Source organism: Corylus avellana, chromosome 5 (assembly GCF_965113065.1).
Source record: "Corylus avellana chromosome 5, dhCorAvel1.hap1.2, whole genome shotgun sequence".
Lineage (NCBI taxonomy): Eukaryota > Viridiplantae > Streptophyta > Magnoliopsida > Fagales > Betulaceae > Corylus > Corylus avellana.
The window spans coordinates 11,060,471-11,068,565 of NC_142494.1; the positions used below are offsets into that span (position 1 = coordinate 11,060,471).

At 35.2% G+C, this 8,095-nt stretch overlaps 1 pseudogene; it reads left to right on the forward strand.

The window, feature by feature from the left end:
• The first annotated feature begins 528 nt into the window (after positions 1–528).
• On the forward strand, positions 529–7,631 carry LOC132181831 (ABC transporter G family member 10 pseudogene; annotated as a pseudogene).
• The last annotated feature ends 464 nt before the right edge of the window (positions 7,632–8,095 follow it).

Sequence of the window (8,095 nt, forward strand, 5' to 3'; positions counted from 1 at the left end):
ATCACATATTCAACTATCTTAGAGTAAAAAAAACAAACAAATAAATAAATTAATTAAAATGCTGGCTTCGTCCTGAATGTTAATACGTGTAACTTTTTATATGTCATTCTCAAAGCTTAATTTGAGCTCAAGTTTAAGTTCCAAAACAATCTTGAATTTGTCTATTTATATAATCGAGTCTCATTCAAAAGTGCAATCAAAACTGTGCAACTAACTTCAAAAGCCGATGTAGATACATCCTTTCTTTCTTTTCTTTTGGTCCAAAGGTGACACAAAATGAAAAAAGGATTGGTGATAATTTCAGTTATGATATTGATCATATATAGGAGAACTTTTGAGAATCTTTTAAATGTATAAAAAATGTGGGCCACTGCATCCTTTTCTAGATACATAATCATACCCTTTCTCAATAGTTTCAACTCTTTCAAGTGTTGCATGTCAATCAAGAGATAAAGCCCTTGGAATGGTTGTCTCTATCCTTTACCAAGGGACACTTCCCATGACAACATATCACTCATGAGAGTTAATTGCTTGTTGTTCCTACAGTTGTTGTAAGTATTTTACATGGTCAAAAGTTTAATTTGCATGTAGTTTAATCTTTTTTTATTATAGTTATCTCTTTGATTTGGCTACCTCGGAATGGTTTTCCTTTCAAGTGCTAAAAGGGTTTTAACTTCATAACCAAAATTTGTGTGTTGATTGTTAGAATATATTGTGATATTATGAGAATATATTAGCATAATATCACAATATATTCTAACGTATAAAACCCAGGCCAAGTTGTTAGAGTATATTGTGTGAGAGAGGAGAAAAAGAAAGGGGAATCTCGGTTGAAATGAAAAAAAATAAATAAATAAAAAAAAAATCAAAAGAGGCCATGTTGCCCATCTTTTGGCCCTTTGTTGGCTTAATCACTATTTGGTCTATTGTTGGTCCTTTGTTGACCTAAACCGATTTTTGGCCCTTTGTTGGCCCAATGTCTTCGGCCTTTGTGGTATTGTTTAAAACCCAGGCCTCTTTTAGCCCATTGTTAGCTATTATATTCGGCTCATAGTTGGCCAATTTCTCTTCGGCCTTTGTGGTATTGTTTAAAATTCGGGCTAATTTCAACCCATAGTTAGCCTATTGTTATTGAAGGCGCATCTCATATCATCGTCGCCAACCGCCATCAAGTGTTGCCATCTACAAAAAAAAAAAAAAAAAAAAAAAAACCTCAAATTCAAGGTTCCAGAACCTTCCACCTTGAGTTTGAGGGGGAATGTTAGAATATATTGTGATATTATAGGAATATATTAGCATAGATTGTAATTGATAAAACCAAATAAGAATTAAATATACTTGATTTGATTTTATTAATCATACCATTTTCTATTATAGGGACCATTTGTATTGTAAAATCATTCATTGAATAAAAGCATAATGTAGCCGCTTTATCTGTGGATGTAGGTCATAGACCGAACTACGTAAAATCTTAGTGTCTCATTTATTATTCCGCATTTAATTTATCTTTCTATAGCATTATAAATTTCTTCATTGATTTTGTTGAGCTTATATTTCAAATTTTTTTTTTCTTGTGGATTTTATTGTGTGTAGGTGGTGGATTTTGAGGGTTTGGAACTCAATATGTGTTCTTTCAATTCGTATTAGAGTAGGTTCATTCCGGTTGGACTATTTCGACCCTCTTGCTATAGATGTTTCTCGATCCCTCGGTGTGCATTCTCATGTTAAGAAAAAGGTAGGGACAAGAAAAAGAAGAATACTCAAGGCATCAAGTGCCAAGAGTGTCTTGGTTTTTGGACATAATTGGGTTGTTTGCCCAAATTACTTGAATTCCTAAAGAAAAGCCAATTTGAAAATTTTGTTCGTCTTGTTGGTTCAAAATTTCTTTCATCAGACAATTTCTCTGCAACATTTCGGATGCACACTAAAGCTCTGTTTGTTTCGGCGTAAAATATTTTTCGTTGTAAAATATTTTTAGGAAAGTCATTTTACAGAAAAATATTTTACGATAAAAATATTTTACGTCGTTTGGTGCGCGCACGGAAAGTCACAAATATTTTTTAAATTCACAACATAAAAATACTAATATACAATAATTTAAAAAATAAAATATAAAAATACCCGCCCGGGACTTGACTAGGACCCACCCTGACTTGATCGGAAGCTACTCGGGACCTCGACGAGAGCTGCCCGAGACTTGACTAGGGCTCGCCCGAGACCCTGCCGGGACCCGACCAAGACCTAACCGGACCGGACCCGCTTCGGACTTGATCGGGACTTGCTCAAGACTTGACTGGAACCCACCTGGACCAGCCTGTGACCCCGCCGAGACTTGATCGGGACATGACAGGGACCCGACCGAGCAAGTCTCGGCGAGGTCCTGGGTGAAGCCCTGGTCAAGTTCTGGGCGAGTCTCGATCAGATCCCGACGAGATTCTAAGCGGGTCTAGGTCAGGTCCTAAGCCACTCTTTCATTAGGGAAAATGATGAAAGACGTATGGCAGCCTCACATGACAATGCCATGTTATGGAGCATGGCCGTGGGAGTAACTTTAAGAGTACCCCCGGCCCCCCAACATTCTCTCTAATTTTTATCACTCTTTCAAAAATTTAAAAAGAAAATGGTCATCTCATATCCCCTAAATGTCAAGCAAATCACTTTAATAATTATCAATATAATAAGAGTAAAACAAATAAAGTTGTTCTCATATTGTCAACTTATCCTAAAACCTCAACATATAAAGACAATGATCGAGTAGGCTCATCTCAGGATGTAAGACGATATTTACTTATATGTTCGGTAAAATTAAAAATAAAAAAATATTATCAAAAATAATATTAGAGCAGTACCGTTTAATTAGAATTTTATTCATTTTTAGACAATAAAAGTACAATAAAAAAGATCGTCACTATTCCTGATTATCAATTTTATATTAGAATTTTATTTTATTTTATTAGGACTTTCTGATTATCAATTTTATATTAGAATTTTATTTTATTTTATTAGGACTTTATTTCCTTTCCTTAAGGGTGAGATTTGCTTTAGTTATTTTTTTTCCTTATTAGGATTAGGTTTACTATTGCTACTAAGATTAGGTTTACTATGTTTACTTTCTCTACAAGTATTTCTCTTCTATAAATAGGCTAACTTATTATGTAAAAAAATCAATTGAATTATTATCAAATCAGAGAATTTTCTCTCAAATACTCTACGGAGTTTTATCTTTTTTTAGCATGCGGGCTTTTTTTAATCTTTTTGAGTAGAAGACAAAAACGCTTCTTCTTGCAAAATCAAATAAGCTATTCTTTGATTAGTTACTTTGGTCCTCAAACCCTATTTCTAATTAATATAGGGTGGTGGAACTTCAGATATCACTGTCTAGAAGACTTTTTGAATTCATATAGAAATCTTTTCAACTTGCAGAGACTTTTTCTTCATGTCCTTCTATTTGGAAACCTTCTGGTTGGACCATTTTATTAATTCCCCCACCATATGGGAGACAATTCACCACATCTATGTGACATGTCACTATATCATAGATGGTATCTGTGATATTGACGTCAACATAGATGCTAAAAATATTAAAAAATTAACTAAAATAAATTTAAAACAAAAAACAAAAATTAATCCAAACAAAATCAAAAACCCAAATTGAAGCAAATCCAAATTCATTATTTTCCCCAAACCAAACCACAAACATTGTTTGGATATCCCAACGCGTTTTGCACTATGTTGGACATGTCCCCCCAAAAAAGGATAAATGGGTAAAAATGTATTTAGGTCATTTTTTTTTTTTTAATATTTTCGGCATCTATTTTAAATGTCTAGAAGGAAAAATGTCACATAAAAATGTCCATAGTTTCTACCACAAACAACCAAAACACCTTATTCTAGCAGGAAAAATGTCACATAAAAATGGGTTTACAACCCATACAATATTAATCCAAAGAGATGATCAACAAAGATATTGCCCTCTCATTCAGTCATGTTTTACATGCTCTTCTACATGTATGTGCAATTTATGTTTCCCACCTTTCGCCAACTCATGCAACATGTCAACGATGTTAGCATCTGCTGCAGCCTGTGCATGAATACCCTCATCAATATTGAACTTGTAGAATGTTGTAACATTGTGTTATGGGCGTAATTTCCCAAGAACCCTAACAGATAAATAAGGGTAGTTTGAGTAACCCTAATGCCTCTCAAATCAACTCAAGGCTGAATAATATTAATCTTTGCTTAATTTCATTAATAAACTTGTCTCTTTAAATAAAGTCTTGAGACTTACATAATATAGTAGATATAAAACACTAATAGAAATAAACTACTTCTAATAGTAACATGTTATCTCTCTAATGATAACATATTATATCTAACATTTAAATTCTAAATCTAATTCTAAAGTTATCAATAAAGATAACTTATTATCTCTAAGTATTTTAATCATAAAATACCTCTATTATTAGACTCGTAACACACTGTTTGGATATCCTAACTCGTTTTGCACTATGTTGGACATGTCCCTAACAAAAAAGGGTAAATGGTAAGGGTATTTAGGTAATTTTTTTAGGGTAAAGTCCACATATTTCTTCAAACTAGCACTAAATTGACAATGTATCCCCAAACTACTAAAACATTGTTAATGTCCTCCCAAAACTAACAAAAAGATAAAATTACCCCTATAGATTTCTCAATAAGAGAAAAATACCCCTATAAATTCGAAAAACTAAAATAAAAAATAATTTTTAAAAAAAAAAACGAAAATTTTAATTTAAAAAACGAATTTTTTAATTTTCTTTTTAAAACGAAATTTTTTTGAACGATTTTTTTTTAAAAGGGATATATATATCTTGTTTTAAAAACGAAATTTTTTAATTTTTTTTCTTATAAAAAGGATTTTTTTTAAAATAAAATAAAATAAAAAAAAAACAAATTTGTACATCCACTTTTTTTTTTTTTTTTTTTTAAGAAGTTTAAGTATTTTTTGTTTTTATTTTACTAAGGATAGTTTCACCATTTGAGGGAATATTGGCAATTTTTTGATAGTTTGGGGGACATTGTCATTTGTCACAATAAAAAATTGGAAGAAGAGATTGTCAATTACATGATAGTTTGAAGGGTATGTGGACTTTCTCTATTTTTTTTTAATATTTTTGGCATCTATTTTAGTGTCAATACCATAGGTACCACCTTTGATATAATCACATGTCACATGCATGTGATGAGTTGTTTCCCATATTTGGCAAATGGTACAAGTGTCGCGTTTTAAAAATTAGAGGGAAATATTAAGTTTGTATTTCAATTTTCTAGAGGTACCCTCTTTAACACTTTTTGAAACGGATCGGTTGATTTTTGCCCAAACAATAGATAACGAAAAGACATTTAACCCTAAAGTAAATATGCAAGTCCATTTCCAACCCTCTGGCGATTGCAACCAGAAGTCGCAGCCAGCCTTATCCCCGTTCCTTGGTATTACCAATACACATTTAACGGCTGCTCAGATGGAAGAAATAACTGCAAACTTACTACTCACATGGGTGAGCACTGAGCTAGGCAATCAACACCGACCCCAAACTGAGTCAAAGACAAAGACAGCCTTAAAATGCATTCTGTGCCTCCTCGAGATGTTTGAAACTGTCATGCTCACAAGAAAGTTGAGCTCAGAGGGTCGATGTACATGTACTCCTCACACTAGAGATTTGTACAAATGAATATACGTTATTAAAAATAAGAGAAAAAGAAAAGAGCTTAGAGATTAAAGGAAGAGTGAATTTGGTGTGTTAGCTCATCCTCTCCCAGTAATTCTTCCTATCTTCGGCAACCCATTTGCCTCCTCTTGTTTGTCAATGGAATTTCCAACGAAGGCACGATACAGGATAAAGACCAAAAAGCTTTCTTACAGATTACATGAAAAAAATGGGGTTTGTTGGGGGAAGGAAGCCAATAGTAGTAGTTACATTTTGAAGAATGTGAATTGTGAAGCGAAACCAGGGGAGATCATGGCCATTGCTGGTCCAAGTGGGGCAGGAAAGACAACATTATTAGAGATACTGGCAGGCATGATCCCACCTAGTAGAGTATCCGGACATGTTTTTGTAAATGAGCAGAAAATGGAGGCAACTTACTTCCGGAGAGTATCTGGATATGTCACTCAAGATGATGCTCTTTTACCATTTCTTACTGTCAGAGAAACGCTCATGTACACTGCACGTCTCAGGTTGCATGGTGGGTTCAAAATGGCCGTCGCCAGAGTGAGAGATCTGCTCAAGGAGCTTGGACTAGAGCATGTTGCCGATGTAAGAATTGGTGGTGAATCAAGGCGTGGCATTTCAGGTGGTGAAATGCGCAGGGTGTCAATTGGTGGTGCTCTAGTGCATGATCCAGCTGTTGTTCTGCTTGATGAACCAACATCAGGGCTTGATTCAACCTCTGCTCTTCATGTTGCCTTATTGCTCAAGTCCATGGCTTTGACGCATGGGAAAACAATTGTGTTAACCATCCATCAACCCGGTTTCCGGATTCTTGAGTCATTTGATCAAATTCTGTTGCTATCAAATGGAACTGTTCTTCACCATGGACCCCTGCATCTCCTGGAGCAGCTGCTAACGTTTGCGGGGCATTCTGTTCCTCTGCATGTAAATGTGCTTGAGTTTGCAATTGAAGTGGCGGAAACCCTGGTCATAGATATTGTAGAAGGCGATATTGAACGAGAAAATGAGCATATCAGAGGAATTTCCAACCAAGTCTATGTCGAAGAACATAAAATATGTTACTCTAATAGTCAATTCAGGGAGGCTTTAATACTGGGGCAGAGATTCTCCAACAACATTTTCAGAACAAAACAGCTCTTTGTTGCAAGAATGATTCAGTCAGTAGTTGCTGGGTTTGTGCTTGGGACTATATTTGCGAATGTAAGCAACGATCCAAGGGGATTTAAGCTAAAATCTCAAATTGGGTTTTTTGCCTTCAGCCTCACCTTCTTGCTGTCTTCAACAACTGAAGGCCTACCAATATACTTGCAGGAAAGGAGGATTTTACTGAGAGAAACCTTGAGGGGATCTTATAGAATCTCTTCTTATGTCATAGCAAACACTCTTGTGTTCCTTCCTTTCCTCTTAGCTGTGGCTCTTCTCTACACGACCCCAGTTTACTGGCTAGTTGGATTGAGGAGGGAAATGGAGGGTTTCCTCTACTTCTCACTGGTGGTCTGGATGGTTTTGTTGATGTCGAATTCATTCGTTCTATGTTGTAGTACACTAGTCCCAAATTTCATCATGGGGACATCTTTAATCGCAGGGCTGATGGGATCCTTCTTCCTCTTTTCTGGATATTTCATATCCAAGGAGGACATACCCTGGTACTGGATTTTCATGTATTACTTGAGTTTGTATAAGTACCCATTTGAGTGTTTTATGATAAATGAGTATGGTGGAGAAAAGGGAAAGAAAAAATGTGTGGGGGCTGCAGAAGGGCAGTGCTATCTGTATGGTGATAACTTTCTGATGCAGCAAGGTTTGAAAGAGTCACACAAGTGGAGTAATTTAGGCGTCATGCTGGGGTTCATCCTTGGCTACAGAATTCTTTGTTTTCTTCTTCTGTGGTACAGATCTTACAGAACCACCAGAACTTAGAAAGCTTTCTAGCGATTTTCTGTAGTAGTAATTGTTAGCTAACTGTATGCAGGCTTCTTTTACTGTCTTGTTTGGCTGTTTTAAGTCTTTAGGGGGGGGAACTTATAGATCTTTTAGGACAGCAAAATGCTCAATCTCAAATGAATTTAAAGGCTGCTTATTTTCCAAACTCGGACTCTTATTTGTACTAGTCAGACTCATTATCACAGCATCTCTTAGTTTGTTCAAGAACTGGTTCAAAAACATCATTTTTTTCCTTATCAAAACTCTTGGGTTGAAATGAAGTGATTACTTTCCACCATTAGTCTCAATTTATCATGCAAAAGTTCATAGTATTTGTTCCATTAATGTGACTTTTGTTGGGGAGAAGAACCATTCTTGTTTTTGTTTGCCAAATTCCAACAATCCAACTTCCAAGATTTCAGCAACAATTACAGCTATGCACTGCCGTGTTCTATAGAAGT